This window comes from Botryllus schlosseri, chromosome 1, assembly GCF_051294905.1.
Source record: "Botryllus schlosseri isolate E-star chromosome 1, Bs_hap1, whole genome shotgun sequence".
In the NCBI taxonomy this organism is placed as follows: Eukaryota; Metazoa; Chordata; class Ascidiacea; order Stolidobranchia; family Styelidae; genus Botryllus; species Botryllus schlosseri.
The window spans coordinates 24,601,944-24,625,161 of NC_137236.1; the positions used below are offsets into that span (position 1 = coordinate 24,601,944).

Consider the following 23,218-nt stretch of genomic DNA (forward strand, 5'->3'; position numbering starts at 1 on the left):
ACGATTACTCACGATTACATTTGTTTTACTTGTATTAGGACTATAATCTTAAAGGATATATTGGAAGACAATACAAGGATTGCGATGAAAGGGCTTAGTGAAATATCAACACTCTTCATACATCATGCGTCATTTGCTTATTACGTCATAGTATACCAATTTCCCAACTTTATTGAGATGATTTATCGCACCCAACGATTTGCATTATCGCCAGGTCTTTACCTGCCACACCCCAAATTCCTTAATAGGGTGGGGAGCGTGCTCGAAGGGGACTCAAAAGTATTTCGTAAACCAACAGAAATTATAGAGCATTTTCGAGAATTTAATTAATTCTTGAAAATGTTCTTCGAGCTTCGCGATTCAAATGTCTGTAGTACAGGGGTCACCAACGCGGACCAAATGAGTCGCCCGCGGTCGCTGCAGCAAATATTCAAATGAAAGATTTGAAAGTAGAAGCTGGTTTCATATGAGCATGAGCAGCAGTTGAACATGGGTCGGCCGACCCCAAGGAACATACGAACGCAGTCGTTCAGGGCATTGCTCGTCTTCGCCCACGCGGCGGCTCAACGGGAATCTATAGTTAATATTTCCGAGTTCCGACGCGGAGATTAGTGCTTTGGCGCGCACTGCAGCAACGCAACTGAGCTCGGAGGAGCTGGTGTGAGTCCCGGCGAGTGAGTGTTTTTTGTTCTTGGTAAGGGGCGGAAACCCGGACCAGTGCTTTGATTGTCTTACTCTAAGTGATGAAATCCAACTAGCACGGATGAACGGCGGGATTAAGTGGTAACCCTTCGGTCGTCGCAATAATCAGTACACACTACACAAGAAGTAGTTTTTTGTTTCAATACGGTTGGTGACCCATGCTCCAGTAGATAACTGGGCTTGAAATGCATACCTCTCCCCCTCAAGAAAAAACATGCATAGGCTATTTTATGGGAACAGACATTTCGGAGCCGGTCATTACCGCGTCACGATCCCACAACACACCAAAAGACATATGCAGTTTCAGCCAACACGCAACTTCACGGGATGTGATACCAAAGAAATACCTTGGCCCAAACTTAGGGTATTCGTCCATTGTCAATAGCCGCGCTGGGTGGGCGTGACTAATAATAGTGCTGTCTTTCTAATCTGAGCCCACAATGCAAATGCCACCCGGCGCATCCACATAGGAATAAAGCAATGACAATTTACGTGTGCGTCTCACGAAAGATATTCTTTTAGTCTGCTACGTTTGGGCGAGTACAATATCTTTTGATTAATCAACAGACTGGAGGTCACGAATTAACAACATACAATAAAGTAATTATAACAACATACCAGATGCTATAAATATGAATTACGTGCCCCAGCTCTACTGGTAAATCTGACACTCGAGGCTGAGAGAGGTTAAAAATGAATAGTAATCTAATGCAATGACCAATATTATTGACGAAATTCAGTTTTGAAAATTGACCAACGGTTGGACTGGGGGACGAATTGCTGTTGGTTCTGATTCTAGCTACAACCCACGCTAACATGTCAGGCTATATAAGGGGATGGTTATGGCGGCAGGTCCAAATGCTGAGCAACGAACTGTGAAATAACGATTGGTGCCCGTTTCAAGTAGCCATATGAGAATAAGATATAGTGAACATAATAATTCTGCCTTCAACTTAATACTAGGGCTGGGCACAATGATTCGAGTACTCGAATCTGAATCGAGTATTAATTTTGATGATTCGAGTCGAGTAGTAAAAGATGATTTTTTCGAGTACTGAAATTTCGCGCTTCTAGCCGCTGGAAGTTAATTTGCCCCTGAGAATTATACTTCCGATACTAATTTTCATTGTTGAAGCAGTGGAACCTTGATTGAGGGTATCGCAGCATACGAAACATATAGTACAAACACACGAAGGTTACTGGACGTAGCACATTTCCGAAATCATGAAAATCTCACAACATTGTCACCAAGTGGAATGAAATCGATATGGTCCGAAAAATACCAAAGTATGATTTATGAGTTGGATAACAGGCATTATACTCTTTGTGGTGGCATAAACGGTACATATCTGAACTTAGACGTATTACACTATGTTATGACGTCATAATTGTTGGTACTCGATTACTCGACTCGACTCGAAGCATCTTTCGTGATTCAGAATCGAATCACTCAGGTACTCGATTTTGCCCAGCCCTACTTAATACAGATACTGCGAGCTGCTGTTACGAGAAACGGCTAAGCACGGCTCGGTTATGATATATATCAGCAGCTGTTTATTTGTAATGCTTCGTTGTGGTAACTGCAATGTGTTATTCGACGAGTACAAAATTCCGAAATTTTGTCAGGTGTACGACTGTACGTGCCTACGTAGGCCTACTGCTCGCCGAGCAGCAACGTTGAAACTGCGTTTAACTAAGCACGATCAAACATCAATACATAAGTTACTATTTGAAACTATAGGCAGAGTGGTGATCAATATCCTGCTGCGAGGTAGGGGCTTCTGTAGTGTATTGATAACCTGATATACACCACGGGGGGTGTTCATACAATCACAATACAATGTCCATCGCATGTCTGTTTACTATGTGTGGATACTTCTTACGCAATGACGAGCGGAGCTAATACTTCTGACGTAATAATGAGTATAGTTGCGTTTGAAAATCAGACGTTTGTGCTATCGCTAACGTGATATATTATCTCATTCTTGTTCACGAATATTCAGTTTATGTCATAGTCCTTGTACAAACAAAAAGTAATCGTTCTTTAACAAAGAAATCGATTAAATATGGGAAGTAGTCGATTACGATTACGATTACTTCGGATTTTTTTCGAATGTAATCGATTGCGATTACGATTACTTCAAAACGCTGTAATCGTCGTAATCGATTACGATTACTAATCGCGATTACCCCATGTCTGATTGCAGGTATAGTTTACCTGAAAACCGAATACTCTGAAATAGAAGTAGCTGCAGTGTAAATAGTTAATCACTTGATTAAGTTTAGTGCAAGCAGATAAAACCTATACTTGAGCAGTACAAAATGCACGAGTACTTCGCTATCGCCTCCCTCCACGTAATAAGTGACTACGGTTTAAGACTGCTTTTACCGATACTCGTCGGTTTCAGTTTTAGATAGAATTCGGAAACCACATAATTTCATAAACATAAGCTAATTTAATGAATTTACTCGAATGTACTATGCCGCGCTGATAAGATTAATTATAATATACTTATCATGTTACAGCGATTTTTCTAGCGTGGAAAATCTTTAAAATGTAGTAAGCAGGCCAAATGAAGATATTCGTTGAGCTGAATAAACATAAAAAATACTCTAGACTACTTTATCGATACTTTACAGTTTCAGTTTTAGATAAATTTGTCCCTTTCACCTATAATTACAACTTCTCGCTATCTAAACATGTTTAGAATATATTATTTGCGATGATACGAACCCGTGAAGTACTCAAGTAGCTTTTCGTAGGATATAGATGAAACTGACAACACTCACCAAGACCGCTGGTCCACTGAAAAAAGTACATTGTAACAGTAAAGTCCTACTAAAGTACAAGAAGTAATGATTTCCCAGTTAGTTGAAAAGTAAGTATTGAGGTATAGTTTGCTCGAAAAAACGAAAAACTCTGAAATAGAAGTAGATGCAGTGTAAATAGGTAATCACTTCATTAAGTATAGCGCAAGCAGGCCAAACCTATACTTGAGTACTGCAAAATGTACAAGTACTTCGCTATGTTCTCCCTCCACGTAAAAAGTGACTAGGTTTTAGACTACTTTATCGGTACTCGACAGTTTCAGTTTTAGATAAAATTTGGTAAGACTTTAAATTTTAAAGTAGTTTGAGCTTACGTTTGTATCACCTTGACAAGTAACATTATCAGACATGAAAATGATACTATCACCTAATATAGAAGTTAACACGCGTCAATGTGCTTCGGAATTCACGAGAAATTGCTAACTAAGAGAAGTATATTCTTGTATACACAATAGTGGAGAGAATCTTTAAAATGTAGTGAGCAGGCCGATGGGTATTCGTTCAGTTGTATAGGCATAAAAAACATTCCCGCGCGCGCGCCTTAGTATTAGGTGGTAGGGTTAGGAAGTATTTTGTTTAAGAGCGCGCGGGAATGTTTTTTATGCCTATACAACTAAACGAATACCCATCGGCCTGCTCACTACATTTTAAAGATTCTCTCCACTATTGTGTATACAAGAATATACTTCTCTTAGTAAGCAATTTCTCGTGAATTCCGAAGCACATTGACGCGTGTTAACTTCTATATTAGGTGATAGTATCATTTTCATGTCTGATAATGTTACTTGTCAAGGTGATACAAACGTAAGCTCAAACTACTTTAAAATTTAAAGTCTTACCAAATTTTATCTAAAACTGAAACTGTCGAGTACCGATAAAGTAGTCTAAAACCTAGTCACTTTTTACGTGGAGGGAGAACATAGCGAAGTACTTGTACATTTTGCAGTACTCAAGTATAGGTTTGGCCTGCTTGCGCTATACTTAATGAAGTGATTACCTATTTACACTGCATCTACTTCTATTTCAGAGTTTTTCGTTTTTTCGAGCAAACTATACCTCAATACTTACTTTTCAACTAACTGGGAAATCATTACTTCTTGTACTTTAGTAGGACTTTACTGTTACAATGTACTTTTTTCAGTGGACCAGCGGTCTTGGTGAGTGTTGTCAGTTTCATCTATATCCTACGAAAAGCTACTTGAGTACTTCACGGGTTCGTATCATCGCAAATAATATATTCTAAACATGTTTAGATAGCGAGAAGTTGTAATTATAGGTGAAAGGGACAAATTTATCTAAAACTGAAACTGTAAAGTATCGATAAAGTAGTCTAGAGCAGTGCTTTTCAACCTTTTTGAGCTTCATTCGCACTTTTTTTGTAAAATAAATTTCATTCGCACAAACTTACCGAATATTGAAAAACCACCATTTATTTGCTCAGATGTGCAACAAATTGGCTACTATGTATCTTAAGCTATCAAGTGTCCCATTAAAAAGGCTACTATTTTTGCTCGTTTTGATTTCAACTATTTCACTAAAACCCTTCTATACTAGTGCTTGGATGGCCAGGTCTCAAAGCAGGGGTCACCAACACAGCCGCGGGCCGCATGAGGCCTGTGAGGTCATATTTTGCGGCCCGTGATAAGATTTCAGAAGAACACCCGGTACTGAAATCTATTTCAGTTTGAAAATATTTTTGACGTTGTTCAAAATATGCTATTCTCCTGTGCCGAACACCACTATATTCTTCGCCAGCTGATACGGCCTTGGTGATGGTATAATAACATTCCATGGAGGAACAATTAGCTGATATAAATGGGCAATTAGCATATTGCCTTGGCGCACAATTGTTGTGACACCGTCAAGACCGAAACAATTAGAAAACGACTCAGGGCCTCGCCACAATAGCAATCTTCACGGGAAGATAGTTTACCAGCCAACACCGTGTCTAGCTAACACCAATATCGATTTGTGGTTGAAAATGTGGTCAGCGGTATCGTGCACAGATCATAGTTCAAAATCGAATGAAAGTGATGATCAAGATATTTTTGTTGCTTTTGTATTAGTTATAAAATATGTTTTTCGATATCCCATTTACTGTCTCGCGAGTATGTGGGAAGAGCAAATATACTCATGATACTGTGTGTTTTGCTCTTTAGCTCAATCTAAGTTGATAATTTCATGAGAGTTTACTAACGTTAAAGCAGCTTTTTAGACTACCACCAAAATCTGAGATTTTGTGGCATCCCGCGACCCGAGCCTCACCCAAGAATAGGAATTCATTTTTTATAATAATAGTAGTATGCTATGATTTTATGGGCATGCATAACACACAGAACGCGCACACCACATTTCTATCCAACACAGCTCTACAGGTCTGACACACGCGATTTCAAATTGGGGTGAATTAAATTCATTTTCGTGTCGCAGTTGTAGGCCTACTACTGTCTATACCAGTGGTTTCCAACCTTTTTCGACCCATCGCCCTCTTTTCAAGCTCAACACCGATCATCGCCCCCCAAATTTTGTGTACCGAAAATTGGGCATACAAACTGTAATCACCGGCGGGTTGACTAAAAAAAGGACAACTTTACGGCTCACAGCCTTAATTTGACACTTTTGTAACTAAATTTCCGTGGGTTGACTAAAAAATAATAATAAAAACAAGGTCAGCTGATTTGACGCGTCATCGCCCCCCTATCGCCGCCCCCGTCGCCCCCTTTGTCCATTTTCGCCCTCCTATCGCCTCCTTCGTCAATTGCGCCCCCCCCTAGGACGCCAAATCGCCCACGTTGGGAACCACTGGTCTATACACAGATTGCAAGTACGGGACTATGCCGTGCCGACAATGGAGCATAGCCATTTCGAATGGTTTGTCCATCCAGTATCGGTCAGTTTTGGCCAAGGTTTTGTTGACGCTTATTCTATGGCACCGCATTTTATCCGCCGTTTGTTAGCCAAAACTTTCCGTCTTCATGTGGCTGGACAGTAGGACACAGAAGGGGTTGGCCTCAAAATGAATGAGTATCATAGACCTGAAGTCGCTCGTTGCACATACCTAGTCCATAAAGTAGTTCATGCCAACGGTTTTCGGCCATGTTTTCCAGAAAAAACAATCGGACAAATCTTATCACGAATTCTCATGATAAAGACATATTTTCCGCGTGTCTCGCTTATTCGTTCCAGTACCCAACACCGTGACCTTAGATTTGTAAACACGAGCGCAGAATTTTGCCATAAATTGAACAAATATTACATACATATTAACAGACACGACAGTTCTGTTACCGTGTCGACCCAAAATTATACAGTTTGCGGTTTATACTTTAAAACCCTTGAAAGGTATAATTTGCGTTACAGTAACTTGCATATGGGAGTCTGAAATGATGGTATTTACTACTATCCTTGTGCCTCGCACTAATCGAATAGTTATTACGGAAGTATGATGATCATTTAGCGAAAGTAAGCAGAAAGTCAATTTAACGTCATTTCCCAGCCTATTGCATGCTCAGACGGGCTGATATACTGTATGTCTGCCACTACACCAGCTTCCAAACCAGACTTTTGGTTACATAATAATTATAGTGCGAAAATATTAATTGACTACGGCTTGTGAGCAATGTTCCCTCTAATTTTTCAAGAGTCTGCGCATACACGCCAACTCACTGCGCAGGCCCTCGGACAACAGTGCGCAACCGCCATCCAATAGGGTGATAAAACTAACTATAGTGGGGGGCTTCGCCCCCAGACCCCCCTACGGCTAATAGGCTTCTTCCAGTACATATCATGTACATAGGGTGCCCATTTAGTAGTAGCGTCACTAAACGCGCGAAGCGCGAAAAATTTCTATAATTCATGATTGCACCGGCCAATATGATCGGGAATTGCATATATATTGCTATCAATTTTTATCCTCTCCCTGCTCACATAATCAGATTTACCGGTAGAGCTGATCCAGTGAGGTGTGTTGGAATAGATAGGCCCTGTAAATAATAATAATACATCTTCGGGCGTACCCGTTCATATAATGACTTCGTTACGTAATGCTATTTCGTGACCCCCTATCTGCTATGTCAAAAGATATTGAAATCGCCAAAACGTACTAAAGTAAAAGACGTATACGATTTCAAATTGGTATTTCTTAACTGGAAAATAATGTTCCCTCGATATGGCATTTGTCTTGTTGTGGGACACGGATCGCAAGGACAGGAAAATTCGGCGCCAGCCATTTAGGCGCCCATGGACATGGACAATTACACATATATTTGTAGATATCGAAGTTTTCGGTCAGCACGGGGGCAGTCTTTTTCGCCCAAGGTGTTCTCGCTGCTGATCGTTCTGGCGCACTTATTGGATTCGCATGTTACGTAGCCTTTAACTTCATATGTCTTGCCGCGTCATGGTGCGGTAATGGCCGACGACCAACTGCCCATTTCTATAAATCATGCCTAATTTTTGTTCGGAAAGGGTACCAAATAATCAGATATCTTACAGCAATAAACCGCGCGTAGCGTGAAAATCCTGAAAAATTTCAAAAAATACACCATGATTTATGTTAATCCTCGAAATAATTTTGGACCCCTTTCGAGCTCGGCCCCTCCAATTGGGGGGTTTGGGTGCGAAAGTTACGGTTCTGAGTAAATCTTACGCAATGTTCATGCCACGCGAAGAAGACTATCATTCGTTAGTTTCTCGTAGATTAGCTTCGAGCTAGCCCATTGCTATTTATAACTTTGGTAAACCATGTTATTTCGCCATTCCCAGAAAATAATGCGCTATTGAAATGATATCAGTATCGCTCACGTGTACGAGGCCATACTAAAAAAATATCTTCCGTGAGGCGCAGGTGATTGTGAACTCTAATTTCTTCACGGAGCGCAATAGTTACCTTTGCGGGGTGCACCTGTACCTCGGTTTCAGACTTCCGTGATAACACTATTTGGGCCTGGCAATGTTCCATCTCAATTTTCACGAATCTGCGCGCCTGCGTGGTCCATTGGACAACAATGCGCAACAACTTTAAAAAAAAACATCACTTCTGATTTTTTGTGCGCAGCGTAGATTGTCTGTGCGCAGAGACCCTTTCAGCACTGCGCATTTGCGCACGTACGCAGCTTAGAGGGAACATTGCTTGTGAGAGCTACGACTAGTGGTGCGTCGTAAGTTCAACAAGATTTTACAATTGCGTCGCAACAACAAAAGTTACACTGCCCTTGAGTTTCCTATTAGGTTTATTTGAATTATTCCAGGTCAGAAAAATTAACAATTATTATTCACTATTTTCATTCGCACCTATCCGGGATTTTCATTCGCACCGTTCGCACAACCTTCGTCATTCGCACTCATCCGGGATTTTCATTCGCACCGTTCGCACCATGTTCGTCATTCGCACTGCAATTTTTTTCATTCGCACAAGTGCGAACCGTCACACAGGTTGAAAAGCACTGGTCTAGAGTATTTTTTATGTTTATTCAGCTCAACGAATATCTTCATTTGGCCTGCTTACTACATTTTAAAGATTTTCCACGCTAGAAAAATCGCTGTAACATGATAAGTATATTATAATTAATCTTATCAGCGCGGCATAGTACATTCGAGTAAATTCATTAAATTAGCTTATGTTTATGAAATTATGTGGTTTCCGAATTCTATCTAAAACTGAAACCGACGAGTATCGGTAAAAGCAGTCTTAAACCGTAGTCACTTATTACGTGGAGGGAGGCGATAGCGAAGTACTCGTGCATTTTGTACTGCTCAAGTATAGGTTTATCTGCTTGCACTAAACTTAATCAAGTGATTAACTATTTACACTGCAGCTACTTCTATTTCAGAGTATTCGGTTTTCAGGTAAACTATACCTGCAATACTTACTTTTTAACTCAGTCGGAAATCATCACGTCTTGTACTTTACTAGAAATTTACTGCTACTAAATGTTGAAACGTACTGTTTTCAGCGGTCTTGATGAGTGGTGCTAGTTTCATCTATATCCAACGACGCATTTTCGCGCTGCAGAATGACTTATCGCAATAAAAATAACAAAAATACTTCGAGAATTTGCGAACTCTCACTGCGCAATATTTGAGTTTTATGAAGTAACCGTCAAAGTGAGCCTACATCTTGGATGTTATCCAAAACCACATACATTTTCGCTTCGAACGAGGTACCCTTTAAAATAAGGTAGAAGTAGTCATTTCCGAGTAAGTAAAACGTTAGTACTCTAGGTCTATTACTGTTTAATACTCTAGCTATCATGAAGTTGATGTACTCCAATATCATAAGGACTTGAGACTATGTGGTGCATGTAGGCAAAAAACCTACTTGAGTATTCTCAAGAAGTACGAGTACTTCTATACTTAACAACTCTGAAAGTTAGCGCAGTTTGTTTGTATGCAATCGAAATTTGCGTGCTTCTCACTTACCTTATGTTAATAGTGTTCCTTTTCTATCTACTTTACAAGATTCAGTGTTGAAGTTCAGTGAAAGTGTAAGAGTTTAGCAGAAGCAGTTTTTGATAATAGCACTTATCAAGGTGATTCAAACGTAACCTCAAACTACTTTGAAATATAAAGTCCTAAAAGTAGGTAGTTTCTCATGAAAAAGCGGTAAGTAGAAGTGTAAATATCCTACAAACATAACCACCTATATCAGTTACTTTTCAACCCTAATTGTACTTGTATTCCAGCAAAATTACGAATCGTTGAGTGTCGAGCGATAGCCTCTATCATACTTGCGGAAAATAGGGATTTGGTACACGAGTATCAGATTAAACGAGGTGAGTAAACTTAAGAGGTTATTAGTGATTCTGCTGGAGTTTATATGAAGGCAAGTCCTGATAAAACCTAAACTTGAGAGGTTATTAGTGATTCTGCAGGAGTTTATATGAAGGGAAGTCCTGATAAAACCTTGATTATTTCAGAAAAGAATAGAGGGCTTCTTTCGATATTTTTATAGTCTCCGTCGTACTGTCGGATGTCATGAAATTGTATACATCCCATCTAGTACTACGGAAAATGTCAAGGCTGGTACTCAATGGTTCTGTTAGTAATTATATGGAATGTGTGGGAATCGAATTGGAGCGTAAACTATGCTCCTATGGCATAGAGCCCTACGAAATGAGTCTACATACCCCGTAAAATTCCACTCCAAGCGCTGCGGCTTAGCTCAAGCGAAGAAGTATTTCGTACCTTAGGTGTCAAATCATCTTTTTTATGATAAATAAGCATAGGGAGAATTAATCAGAAAATTTTGTAGAGTACCGTAGGCATCGATACATTGAGTGAAATGGGCTTCCTTATCTTAAATTGAAACGGACAGAATAAATCGAAACAATTTGCAGAGTCCCGTAGGCTTCAAGACATAGCCCAGCCTGAGATTGCAGCCTAATAACGAGGGCATCAAGTGGAATGTTATAGGAAGCAAGACGAATCATTGTAAAAGTGTTGAAACTTAATTACATCTGTAATTCCATCACTAAAGTTGATCACGCATAGGTACGTGCTACGCTCCCGCAAACAGATTCACGCGAAGTTGGTATAGAACTGCGTTAGTTTTAAAGGTGTTTCATCATGAAATGTGTGATGAAATTTGATATGTTCCATTGTCATAATGTCTTACACCCGTGAACCAATCTTCAAGTTGCGCATTCAATGTTTAGCTCGGTAATTCCGTTATTAAAGTTGAGTATGCATAGGTACGTGCTACGCTCCTGCGAAAGTCGGTATGGAACTGCGTTAGTTTTAAAGTTGTTCAATCATGAAATGCGTAACAAAATTTGACATGGTGCATTGTCATAATGTCTTACAACTGCGTAGCGAGTTTCAAGGTGGGGAGTCGATTATTAACATGGTAATTCCGTTATTAAAGTTCACTATGTATAGGTACGTGCTACGCTACGGAAAAACAGATTTAGCCAAAAGTCTGTATAGAACTGCGTTGGTTTTAAAGGTGTTACATCATGAAATATCTGACGAAATTTGGTATGGTCCATTGTTATTATGTCCTACAACTGCGTACCAACGTTCAAGGTGAGAATTTAATGTTTAGCATGCTAATTCTGTTATTAAAATTGACTGTGTATGGGTATATGCTATGTTCACGAAAAATAGATATGCGTAAAAGTCGGTATTCGACTGCGATAGTTTCAAAGGTGTTCCATCATTAGATGTATGATGAAATTTAGCATGGTGCATTACCATAATGTCCTACAACTACGTATCAAGTTTAGAGTTGGGATTCAATGTTAAGCATGGTAATTCCGTTATTATAGTTGGCTATGTATGGGTACGTGCTATACGCTCCCGCAAAACAGATGTACGCAAAAAGTCGATGTAGAGCCGCGTTCGTTTTAAAGTTGTTCCATCATGAAATGTGTGATGGGATGTGGTATGGTGGATTTGGATTTGGTATGTCCTATAACCGCGTACCAGCTATAAAGGTAGGAATTCAATGTTTAACACAGTAAATCTGTTATTAAAATTGACTATGTATAGGTATATGCTATGTTCACGCAAAACAGATATGCGTAAAAGTCGGTAATCGACTGCGTTAGTTTTAAAGGTGTTCCATCATTAGATGTGTGATTAAATTTAGCATGGTGCATTGCCATAATGTCCTACATCTACGTATCAAGTTTAGAGTTGGGATTCAATGTTAAGCATGGTAATTCCGTTATTAAAGTTGACTATGTATAGGTACGTGCTATACGCTCCCGCAAAACAGATGTACGCAAAAAGTCGATGTAGAGCTGCGTTAGTTTTAAAGTTGCTTCATTATGAAATGCGCGAGGAAATTTGGTATGCTGCATAATCACAATGTCCTACAACTACGTACCAAGTTTCAACGTGAGGAGTCACATATTACCATGGTAATTCTGTTATTAAAGCAGACTATGTATGTGCAGACGCTACCGAAAACAGATTTAGGCAAAAGTTGCTATAGAACTGCGTTAGTTTTAAAGTTGTTCCATCATGAAATGTGTGATGAAATTTGATATGGTGCATAATCACAATGCCCCGGAGCTCATTTAGATACGTTTTTAATGTAGTTACACATTCTAGTTGTTTTGATGCAAGGAAAAAATCATTCGATAACTCGATACTACTAGTTAACACGCGTTGATGTAGCTTTCCTCATTTGTATGCATAGTCTACGCGAAATTGGTTACCTAATTTTTCTTATATATTAATATTCCGTATTTTATTTAAAACTGAAACTGTTAAGTACTACTTAAAGTGTTATAAAATGTGAAAAAGTGTACAAGTAGAATTATTATTATGTCATGAATAAGTAGTTTACGAATTCATACGATTTTTCTTGTTGCGTTCCGGGATAAAATGTAATTTTACGCTCTTTTTATGTTTTATTGTTTCAATAAAATTAGTATTCATTTTACAAAAAACGTCGTGTAAAGGTAAAGTACTTGCACATTTCGTAGTGCTCAAGTATAAGTTTTTAAACTATTACCTTGATAAAATTTTCAGAATAGAGACTTTTGCGTAAAGTCTGACTTGCATTTAGTTGCCAGCCCCGAAAGCAAGCAAAGTTTGTGGTATTTGCGCAACATCGAAAATCGATAAAGTAGTCTAAAACCTACTCAATTTGTACGTGGAGGGAGTAGACATAGCGAAGTACTTGTACATTTTGGAGTACTCAAGTATACGTTTGGCCTGCTCTCGCTATACTTAATAAATCATTCCTGTGTCATAAACACTTGAGTAGTTGGTGTGTGTAGACAAAAACCTACTTGAGTACATAATTTTTATTTTTCGATAAAATTAGTATTCATTTTACAAAAACGTCGTGCAAAGGTAAAGTACTTGTACATTTCGGAGTACTCAACTATAGGTTTTGTCAGCTTATTATATGCTCAGTATATTATATGTCAAGAATTGTGGAGCATTTATGTGGGTCTCCAGGGTGCTCTTCATTGAGTGTCCGTGTTGGGCGATAAGTTTAATTCGCAAAATTAGTGTGTTCAAATCAGGCCTGTCGCCAACATAGTGATGACGCATTAGCTCTAAATACACATAATAGAATATCAAGGAAAAGTATCATCATTGCGAAATTGGTTACCGAATTTTTCTATTAGTATATTTTCCGTATTTTATTTAAGTAATACTAAAATTGTTACAAAATATGAAAAAGTATACAAGTAGAATTATTATGTCGTGAATAAGTAGTTTACAAATTCATACGATTTATCTTGTTGCGTTCCGGGATAAAATGTAATTTTTCGCCCTTATTTATTTTTTATTTTTTCAATAAAATTAGTATTCATTTTACAAAACACGTCCTGTAAAGGTAAAGTACTTGTACATTCCGTAGTGCTCAAGTAAAACTTTTTAAAGTATTAACTTGATAAAATTTTCAGAATAGAGACTTTTGCGTAAAGTATGTCTTGCATTTAGTTGCCAGCTCTGAAAGCAAGCAAAGTTTGTGGTATTTGCGCAACATCGAAGATCGATAAAGTAGTCTAAAACCTAGTCACTTTTTACGTGGAGGGAGTACATAGCGAAGTACTTGTACATTTTGGAGGACTCAAGTATAGGTTTGGCCTGCTTGCGCTATACTTAATGAATCATTCCTGTGTCATAAACACTTGAGTAGTTGGTGCGTGTAGACAAAAACCTACTTGAGTACATAATTTTTATTTTTCAATAAAATTAGTATTCATTTTACAAAAACGTCGTGTAAAGGTTAAGTACTTGTACATTTCGGAGTACTCAAGTATAGGTTTTGTCAGCTTATTATATGCTCATTATAATATATGTCAAGAATTGTGGAGCATTTATGTATGTCTCCAGGGTGCTCTTCATTGAGTGTCCGTGTTGGGCGATAACTTTAATTCGCAAAATTAGTGTGTTCAAATCAGGCCTGTCGCCACATAGTGATGTCGAATTAGCCCTAAATACACAAAATAGAATATCAAGGAAAAGTATCATCTAACGCAGTGCTTTTCAACCTTTTTGAGCTTCATTCGCACTTTTTTTGTAAAATAAATTTCATTCGCACAAACTAACCGAATATTGATATACAAAAAGAAGTTTAAAATACAACATTTATTTGCTCAGATGTGCAACAAATTGGCTACTATGTATCTTTAGCTTTCAAGTGTCTCATGAAAAATTATACTTTTTTCGCTTGTTTTGATTTCAGCTATTTCACTTCAACCCTTATATACTAGTTAACTAGTGCTTGGATGGTCAGGTATTAAAGCAGGGGTCACCAACACTCGGCCCGCGGGTCGCATGAGGCCCGCGATGTCATATTTCGCGGCCCGGGATCTGTTTTCAGAAGAACGCCCAGTACTGAAATTCATGTCTGTTTAAAAATATTGTCGACGTTGTTCAAAATGTGCTATTCTCCCTTTAGAAACGCGAAACCCCCTTCTTAAACTTGAAACCCCCTCCTTTTGAAATGGCCCTTCAGGCCCTAATACTCGGTTGCAATTCACCAGGGCCGTAACAGCACCTCGTCAGGCCCTTAAAAAACTTTGGTCTTGGGCCCCCATAGGGTTATAGACCGAACTTCTGCGAGGCTTCGCCCCCCAGACCCCCCTCCGGCGATACACTGTTTACCGCTATTTATCATATCCATTGGGAGTTTGTTTAGTGAATCAGCTCTTGTCGCCTAAGCGCGCGAAGCGCGGGAAATTTTTAGAATTCATGATTGAATCGGTCAGTATGATCGGGAATTGCATATATTGTTATCGGTTTTTATCTTCTCTCTGCTCACGTAATCAGATTTGCCGGTAGAGCTGAGTGAAGTGTCTTGAAAACGGGAGGGCCCGTAAATAATAATTAAACATCTTCGGGCGGGCGGACCCGTTGATATGACTTCGTTACATGATGTTATTTCGTGACTTCCAGTCTGCTATATCAACAAATATAGAATCGCCCAAACGTAGGCTTCTAAACTAAGAGACGCACAATCGCATCTGCAATAGGCCTAGTATACGAAAGATATCGCTAGCCTAACTATACCGCGTCTTGGGCCTACCATACTTTGGCCGGGCTACGTAAGACGCATTGGTCAGCGCGCGTATTTTATTGTTCGATGCCTTGATAAGCGCAGGTATTCAATTGTTCACGACAGATCAGGGAGTCGCTAATTAACAGCTCTTTCGGACTCGTCGACAAGCTTATCATACGCGTATAATCGTCAACACGAGGATGTTGTATAATCGTTATTTACGTATCTACTTAACCCTAATGAATTGATGCTATATTACCAGGGCCGTAACTGCCGCACCCCAAACCCAATTTATGCAATATTTTCAAAAATATTTCGCGCTAGGCGCAGTTTCAAGTCGCCAAATATCTTGATTATTGGGTGCTCTTCCTCAAAGAAAAAATACGCAAGATTTATAGAAATGGGTATATCGGCGTTGGCCATTACCGCGGCACGAAGCACAAAGACATATAACGTTTTAGGCCATGAAACATGCGACTCCAAGAGGAAAAAATATATGCCAGTGAAGAAATACCAATCCGAAACCATGTGATCTTTCAGTCTAGTACGTTTGAGCGATTCTATATTTTTGATATAGCAGACAGGAGGTCACCAAATAACACCATGTAACGAAGTCATACCAACGGGTCCGCCCGCCCGAAGATGTTCAATCATTATTTACGGACTGTACAGTTTCAAAGACACCTCACTCAGCTCTACCGGTAAAACTCATTACGTGAGCAGAGAGGACAAGACATTGATAGCAATATATATGCAATTCCCGATCTTATTGACCGATTTTATCATGAATCATCGAAAATTTTCGCGCTTGCTCACTAAAGTTCTGTTTATCACCATATGGGGGCCCAGGACCAACGTTTTGGGGGCCGACGAAGTGCTGTTACGGCCCAGTATATTACTAAACTAGGTAAAAATCGAACCCGTCATTTTATTTCAACCACCCTCCCCTTTTTTCGACTGGCTACGCCGAACAGACGGATAGTCCTGGCACCCCTGGCACCGTGTCGACCCAAAATTATACCCTTTGCGGTCTATACTTTAATAACCCCTAAAAGGGTAAAATTTGCGTTACTGTAACTTGCAAATGGCAGTCTGTAATGATAGTATTTACTACTGTCCTCGTGCCTAGCACTAATCGAACAGGTATTACGGAAGTATTGATGATTGTTTATCGAAAGTAAGCAGAAAGTGAATTTAACGTCATTTTCCCATCCTCTGACGAACTGCTATGCGTGTCACTACACCAGCTTCCAAACCAGGGTTTTGGTTACGTAATAACTATAGTGCGAAAATATCGATTCACCACGGCTTGTGAGAGCTACGACTAGTGGTGCGTCGTAAGTTAAACAAGTTTTTACAATTGCGTCGCAACAACTAAAGTTACACTGCCCTTGAATTTCGTATTATGTTTATTTAAAAACCAATTATTATTCACGATTTTCATTCGCTCTCATCCAGGATTTTCATTCGCACCGTTCGCACCACCTTCGTCATTCGCACACATCCGGGATTTTCATTCGCACCGTTCGCACCATGTTCGTCATTCGCACTGTAATTTTTTTCATTCGCACAAGTGCGAACCGTCACACAGGTTGAAAAGCACTGATCTAACGTATAATGAATGTTATTTATTTCTCGGAAGCAAGTTATCATCAAAACATAGTGGTCAAAATTAACAAAATTTTCGGAGTACCGACTTATTTAGGTGAAATCTGTTATGCGCTTTGTTACTTACTCTGAAAGCAAGCAAAGTTTGTGGTATTTGATCAACATGGAAATTTTGGAACTTTGCGTTTAGGTGATATTGTAAACATGAGTTACTTAAGAACATTTCGACTCATAGGTGTGGGTAATTAAAAATACAGAGTATTAAAATCATTAATGTATCGATCACAATTCTGCTCCAATACAAGTACACTTCTACGTAACGATTTTTCAGTAAGTAGTTATGTTTCTAGACTACTTTCACTTCTATGTAGCGTGCTTTCATACAAATCTGCTTACTTTTATAACCTTATATGTTATGAAGTAAAGATTAGTTTAAGGTTATGTTTGTATAACCTTGACGAGTGCTATTGTCTCACTCGATTACCATCTTTAAATCGTGGCTATCTCAATGAAGTTGAATAAATTTATGGCTTCAGAATGCGCTAATTAGACCATGTCGTTATAACGCTAGGGTTCGCGTACAGGCAGAGATAGTGTTTGTATAATTAGAGCCCGGCGAATCTCGCGCCTGCGGCTATACTTCGTTCGATTATTTTCGCCTTGGGATTTGCGTATATGCTACTGAAGCTTCGCACGGCGGCGGCTATAGTTCGTTTGATTATTTTTGCCTTGGGATTCGCGGATATGCTACTAAGCTGTTACGACTTTAGAAAATTCTACAAGACTATTCGGGCACCCGGCGCAGCTTACATTATTACGTTATAAGACGCGGGCGGCGTTTCATACTGCCGGTTTAATCACCCTTATTCTAGTGACACGAAAAGGACTGAATCGTATGAAATGTGGTCACTACAAGAATCGAGCGAAAGCGCTGTTTCAATCCGTCTTGCATCGGTCACGATTAGTTTTACTTTTCAACTAACTTGGTGTCTGCCGTTATATTCATTAGACTCGCTTTCATGCGGCTAATTTGGTCCTATCATTATAACGTCGGGGATCGCGTACCTGCGGCGAAGGTGTTCGTTTAATTATAGCGACGAGAACCGGACCCCTGCGGCTAGTCCGTTGGCATTTTAGTGCTGAGTTAAATACCCTTATACTCGACATGCAAACATCATACGGGTAGCGGTTGTACTGCGAGCTGATAATAAGGCTTAAAATGTGGAGACCTCGGAAATCGAAACCGCGATCTGCCTGCACTCAAAATCGCATTTTATATTATTCTAGGGATTATTATTATCAAGTCGCATTTAAGTAATTAATTTACACATAATAGAAAATCTGTCGATTCTAGCCAAGGTAAGTTTTGACGCGGCAATCATGAGTCGTAAGATGTGGAAACTGCAGAAACCGTAACTTATACACATAAAATCAAGTTTAAAAAATATGGACGGATGATATTAGTCCTAAATACACATAATACAATATCTGAGAAAAGTATCAAGATGCGGCAATCAATGCAGCGATGATATAGCAATGGATGGATGATGTGGCACTATAGCGTGGCGCTTGATGATGTGGCACAGATGACGTAGCAGATGAATGTACCCTTAGGGTATGAAAATGGGCGTGGCAATTAGGATGACGTGGCGCTCTCTGATTGGCCTGCGTATAATCCAGGTACCCTCACTACTTGCCTCCGCTTTGGTTGCCTATTATCACCTGGTCGTAACCAGAGATGGCCACAGTCCGGTTCAGGAGCCGGAGCAGGATTTCAATGTTTTTTTACCTGGCCGGACTGGATCCGGATTTCGAATTTGGGGTGACGGTCGGATTTTAGGGTCTATCGATTTGCGTAATCTATAACTCTACCATGAAATCAAAACGCATGCTACTAAGGATGACCTGATACTTGATTCGTGGCATAGGGACGATTCTTAGTTCACGTACATTTTGTAAAATAATCCTTTGATTAAAAATAAATGAATAAAACATTTGTTACCACACTTCAAGTCACGGCTCACCGGCAAACCTCTCGCGGCACCTACGTTAAAATCACTGTTGTCGGGAAATTCATGTGACCATCATAAAGTTACTTTTTTACGTTGGAAAACGCCATTGTGACGTCATGTTGATAAAAGTCGCTCGCAGCCCTTGCCCCACCACCCGATATTGTCACGAGCCGCCACTGGTCGCCCTAGGTAACAAAATTTTCTATAATGCATGAATGAATAGGTGGTAATTACATATATAAGTCGCTATAAACTTTTTATCCTCTCAGCCCACGTAATCAGATTTACCAGTAGCGCTGATTGAACTGTTGTATGGGAAGATGGAGGGCACGTAATTAATAATTAAACATATTCGGGCGTGCCCGCAGGTCAGGGCTGTGAAGTCGGTAAATTTTACCTCCGACTCCGACTCCACACATTTTCAATATGCCGACTCCGACTCCTGAGTCTTAAAACGTACCGACTCCGACTCCGACTCCAGAGTCTTTAAATGTACCGACTCCGACTCCCGACTCCGACTCCAACAGTATTAAGAATTTACTTCGAAAATTATATGCCACATTGTCGGTTGAATGACTATCATAGAACCATTAAACATATGCAAACATATGATTAACGGTGGCATGCTAAATTGTTTCATTGTGGAACAGCTCGAATTATCCACTGTGCAATTAACATGAAAGAAAGATTTGCTAAATATCCTTCCTTTTTCAAGATTTTATAACATGGACTCTCTAATATCCTGAAATGTATTAATCATTCAAATATGACAGATATCCAATCCTGTATAATAAAAATGTAGTTAAAAATTCCAAGTGTAGCTCTTGTGTATGAGTCAGCAACTAATAAAGAGATTGAACTTACTAATTTCGTCATTGCACACTATCCTGATTACAAGCACACACACTGTTACTACTATAATAGACATTGGTGATAAATGGAATTTAGTTAAGTAGTCGAAGACCATAGCCTATGTCTAGTTTACATGTGCTTAATAAAGTATTCAAGGATTGGGACTTGCAGTCTTTCTTAATCATTTGTTTGACCCAAGCAGCTCAGCTACACTACAAATATTTTTAATTTTGTCAAGTGGGAAGCATCGTTTGGTCATATTTACGTCATTTTTACAATTTTACAAAACCAGCCGATGCATTTGCTCTGTCACAGTATCATGGTATAATTCCAAAAATTGCATCAATTTTGACTGCATCGCCAAAGGGACACATGAGATTTACGAACCATTGCGCGGGCAACTGGAATGTTGATAACCTTTTTACAGTCGTCCGATAGGAGTGAACTGAATTAGGTAACATTGCAAACAAGACTTATATTAATACGCTCTAAAATTTGAAGTCAAATAAATCTGCTATGAAATATTCTACTCTATGGTCATATACGAAGATCTGGGATAAATGTGGCTGGCCCATGGATACGTCAATGCGTCAGAATTGTTGTTTTAGTCATCATCAAATTTCGTGTTCATGCTAATCAAATTTTGGTTGGCCTTGCAATTGTACCTGATGTCATAAAAAATTTCGAGAATTACCTCGCAGGCCACACCTAACCTTCTCGTGTGTCAAATTTGGCCTGCGTGCCACGGGCTGGCCGCACCTGATCTGTATGGTTATTAATAACAGTGATTGGTGGTACATAAAAATTCTATGGAAAATTCTTTGAAAGTAAATGTTTACATGATAGACAACTTGGAGTCGGAGTCGAAGTCAGGGTCATTCTCACAAACTCCGACTCCGACTCCAGTCAGTATTTTCCCACCGAATCCGACTCCGACTCCAGCAACTATAGTTTTCACGACTCTGACTCCGACTCCATCAAGCGAAAATTACCCAGACTCCGACTCCGACCCCTCCGACTCCGACTCCACAGCCCTGACGTAGGTACAATTAATTCGTTTCCAGGGCCGTAACAGCACTTCGTAAGCCCCCCCCAAAAAAACGTTGGTCTTAGCCCCCCCCATCGGGTGATAAACCAAACTTCCGGGGGGATTCGCCCCCGGACCCCCTTTCGGCTATACACTATTTGCTGATTACTAGTCATCTACATTGGGTGTCCATTTACTGAGCCAGGTATTCCCGCCTAGAAAATTTTCAAATATTAATGCTTGAATTGGTAAATATGATCGGGAATTGCATGTATATTTATATCAAATTTTATCCTCTCTCTGCTCACGTAAACAGATTTACCGGTAGAGCTGAGTGATGTGTGATTGAAAATTAATAATAATTATACATCTTCGGGCGTATACCCGTTGGCAGGAACGAAACGGCACTTCATCAGGCCCCCCGAAAAAACTTGGGTCCTGGGCTCCCATAGGGTGATAAACCGACCGCCCCCATCACGTTGTTCGTTTTGCCACGAAATCAGCTGTACTGTTTAGCGAGCCTGTGCGAAGTGCGAAAACTTTCGATAATTCATGATAAAATCGGTCAGTAAGATCGGGAATTGCATATATATTGCTATTAATTTCTTGTCCTCTCTGCTCACGTTACCAGATTTACCGGTAGAGCTGAGTGAGGTGCAATGTTCCGTCTAAGCTGCTCACGTGCGCAGTGCTGACATGGTATCTGTGCACAAAAAATCTACGATGCGCACAACTAATCCGAAGTTTTGACCCATTTTTAGTCGTTACGCACTGTTGTCCAAGGGTCTGCGCAGTGAGTTTATGTTGTGTGCGCAGACTCATCAAAACGTGGAGCGAACAATGTGAGGTGTCTTGGAAACTGTAGGGCCCGTAACTAATAGTTAAACATTGCATGATGCACGTTGCATGATGTTATTTCGTGACCTCCTGTCTGCTATATCAACAAATATAGAATCGCCCAACAGGGATATCGCCCAACAAGAATATCTAGTTTTAGATATCCCTGTCGCCCAATCGTACTGAACTAAAAGACGAACACGATTTCAAATTGGTATTTCTTCACTGGCATATAATTTTTCCCTGCCGGATGGAATTCGTCTTCTGGGTTTCAGATTGCCAACACAGGAATATTCGGTGCCAGTCATTTAGGCGCCCATGGACAATTAAACCTATATGTATTTTGTAGGCTATATATAACGAAGTTTTCGGTGTTCATTTTCTCTGAATACTCATTAAGGATATGTCCTGCCACCATATCATCTACTGCGAAGCCATTTTTCTCCAGCGCCCCCATACTGCCCTCCTGAGCCCAGCGCCCCCCATATCGCCCACTGAGCGTTTCCGCCCCCTTTCAAAATCGCCAGCGCCCCCTGGGGGCGCTGGAGGGAAGGTTAAGAACCACTGCCCTAATACAACGAATGCTTATTGGTCATTGAAGCTATATGCGTAGGCGAATTTACTTGATCAAACCGGGTTAGATACACAAAAACTGAACAATGCAACAATTTAAATAGCCTAAGCCTACCCAAGAAGCCCTCAAGACGCGGGCAACAATAAAGTGGGCGAAAGCAAGCATTTCGGTGTTTAATTCAACCCCAAAGAGAATATGTCCTACACGACCTACAGTTAGACACAGCATAGAAGTTCTCCACTGCCCATACAGTCATTAGTACAGTGATTCGACTTGATTTTTTTTTAACAAAGATGGAGACTTGTTTGAATGTGCTGATTCGGCACAACTCCAATCCTTTTGAGAAATCCTTTTAACGTGATCTCTTGATTCGAACGTAACCTGAATATTACTGACACCAACTTTCAAACACCTCGCATCGTTCACACATTCCGCGCCGCTGTTTTCACACCTATAGAATCAATACCAACTAGCCCTTCAAGAATCAAGAATCACAAGTATGCACATTATACAGTTATTGTATTTATCAACTTGAAATCAAACTCTTAACAAAAACACGCATCTTATCACTTGCCAACTCTATCATGAAAATCCTCGAATCCATATTATTAGGAATGTTATAGTACGGCGTCGGAATCCACCCAAGAGATGTTCTGTAGGTAAAATGAGATCACCCAAAATGAAATATTTTGACTATGGTGTAGTGTGAATTGAAATAGGATTGACAAACATGACTACCAACTTTCACCCAGTCCCATTTCGATATTATACGCACATTGATTTGAAACAAGTAATGAAACATCGCA

General features: G+C 39.8%; 1 long non-coding RNA gene across 1 annotated transcript in view; it reads right to left on the reverse strand.

The window, feature by feature from the left end:
* The window catches only part of LOC145434638 (uncharacterized), a 183,819-nt gene extending 162,847 nt beyond the window's left edge, over window positions 1–20,972 (reverse strand). The window contains exon 1 of the long non-coding RNA XR_013913508.1: window positions 20,505–20,972. This is a non-coding gene — a long non-coding RNA (uncharacterized LOC145434638). The remainder of the gene's footprint in view (window positions 1–20,504) is intronic.
* Window positions 20,973–23,218: the final 2,246 nt, after the last annotated feature.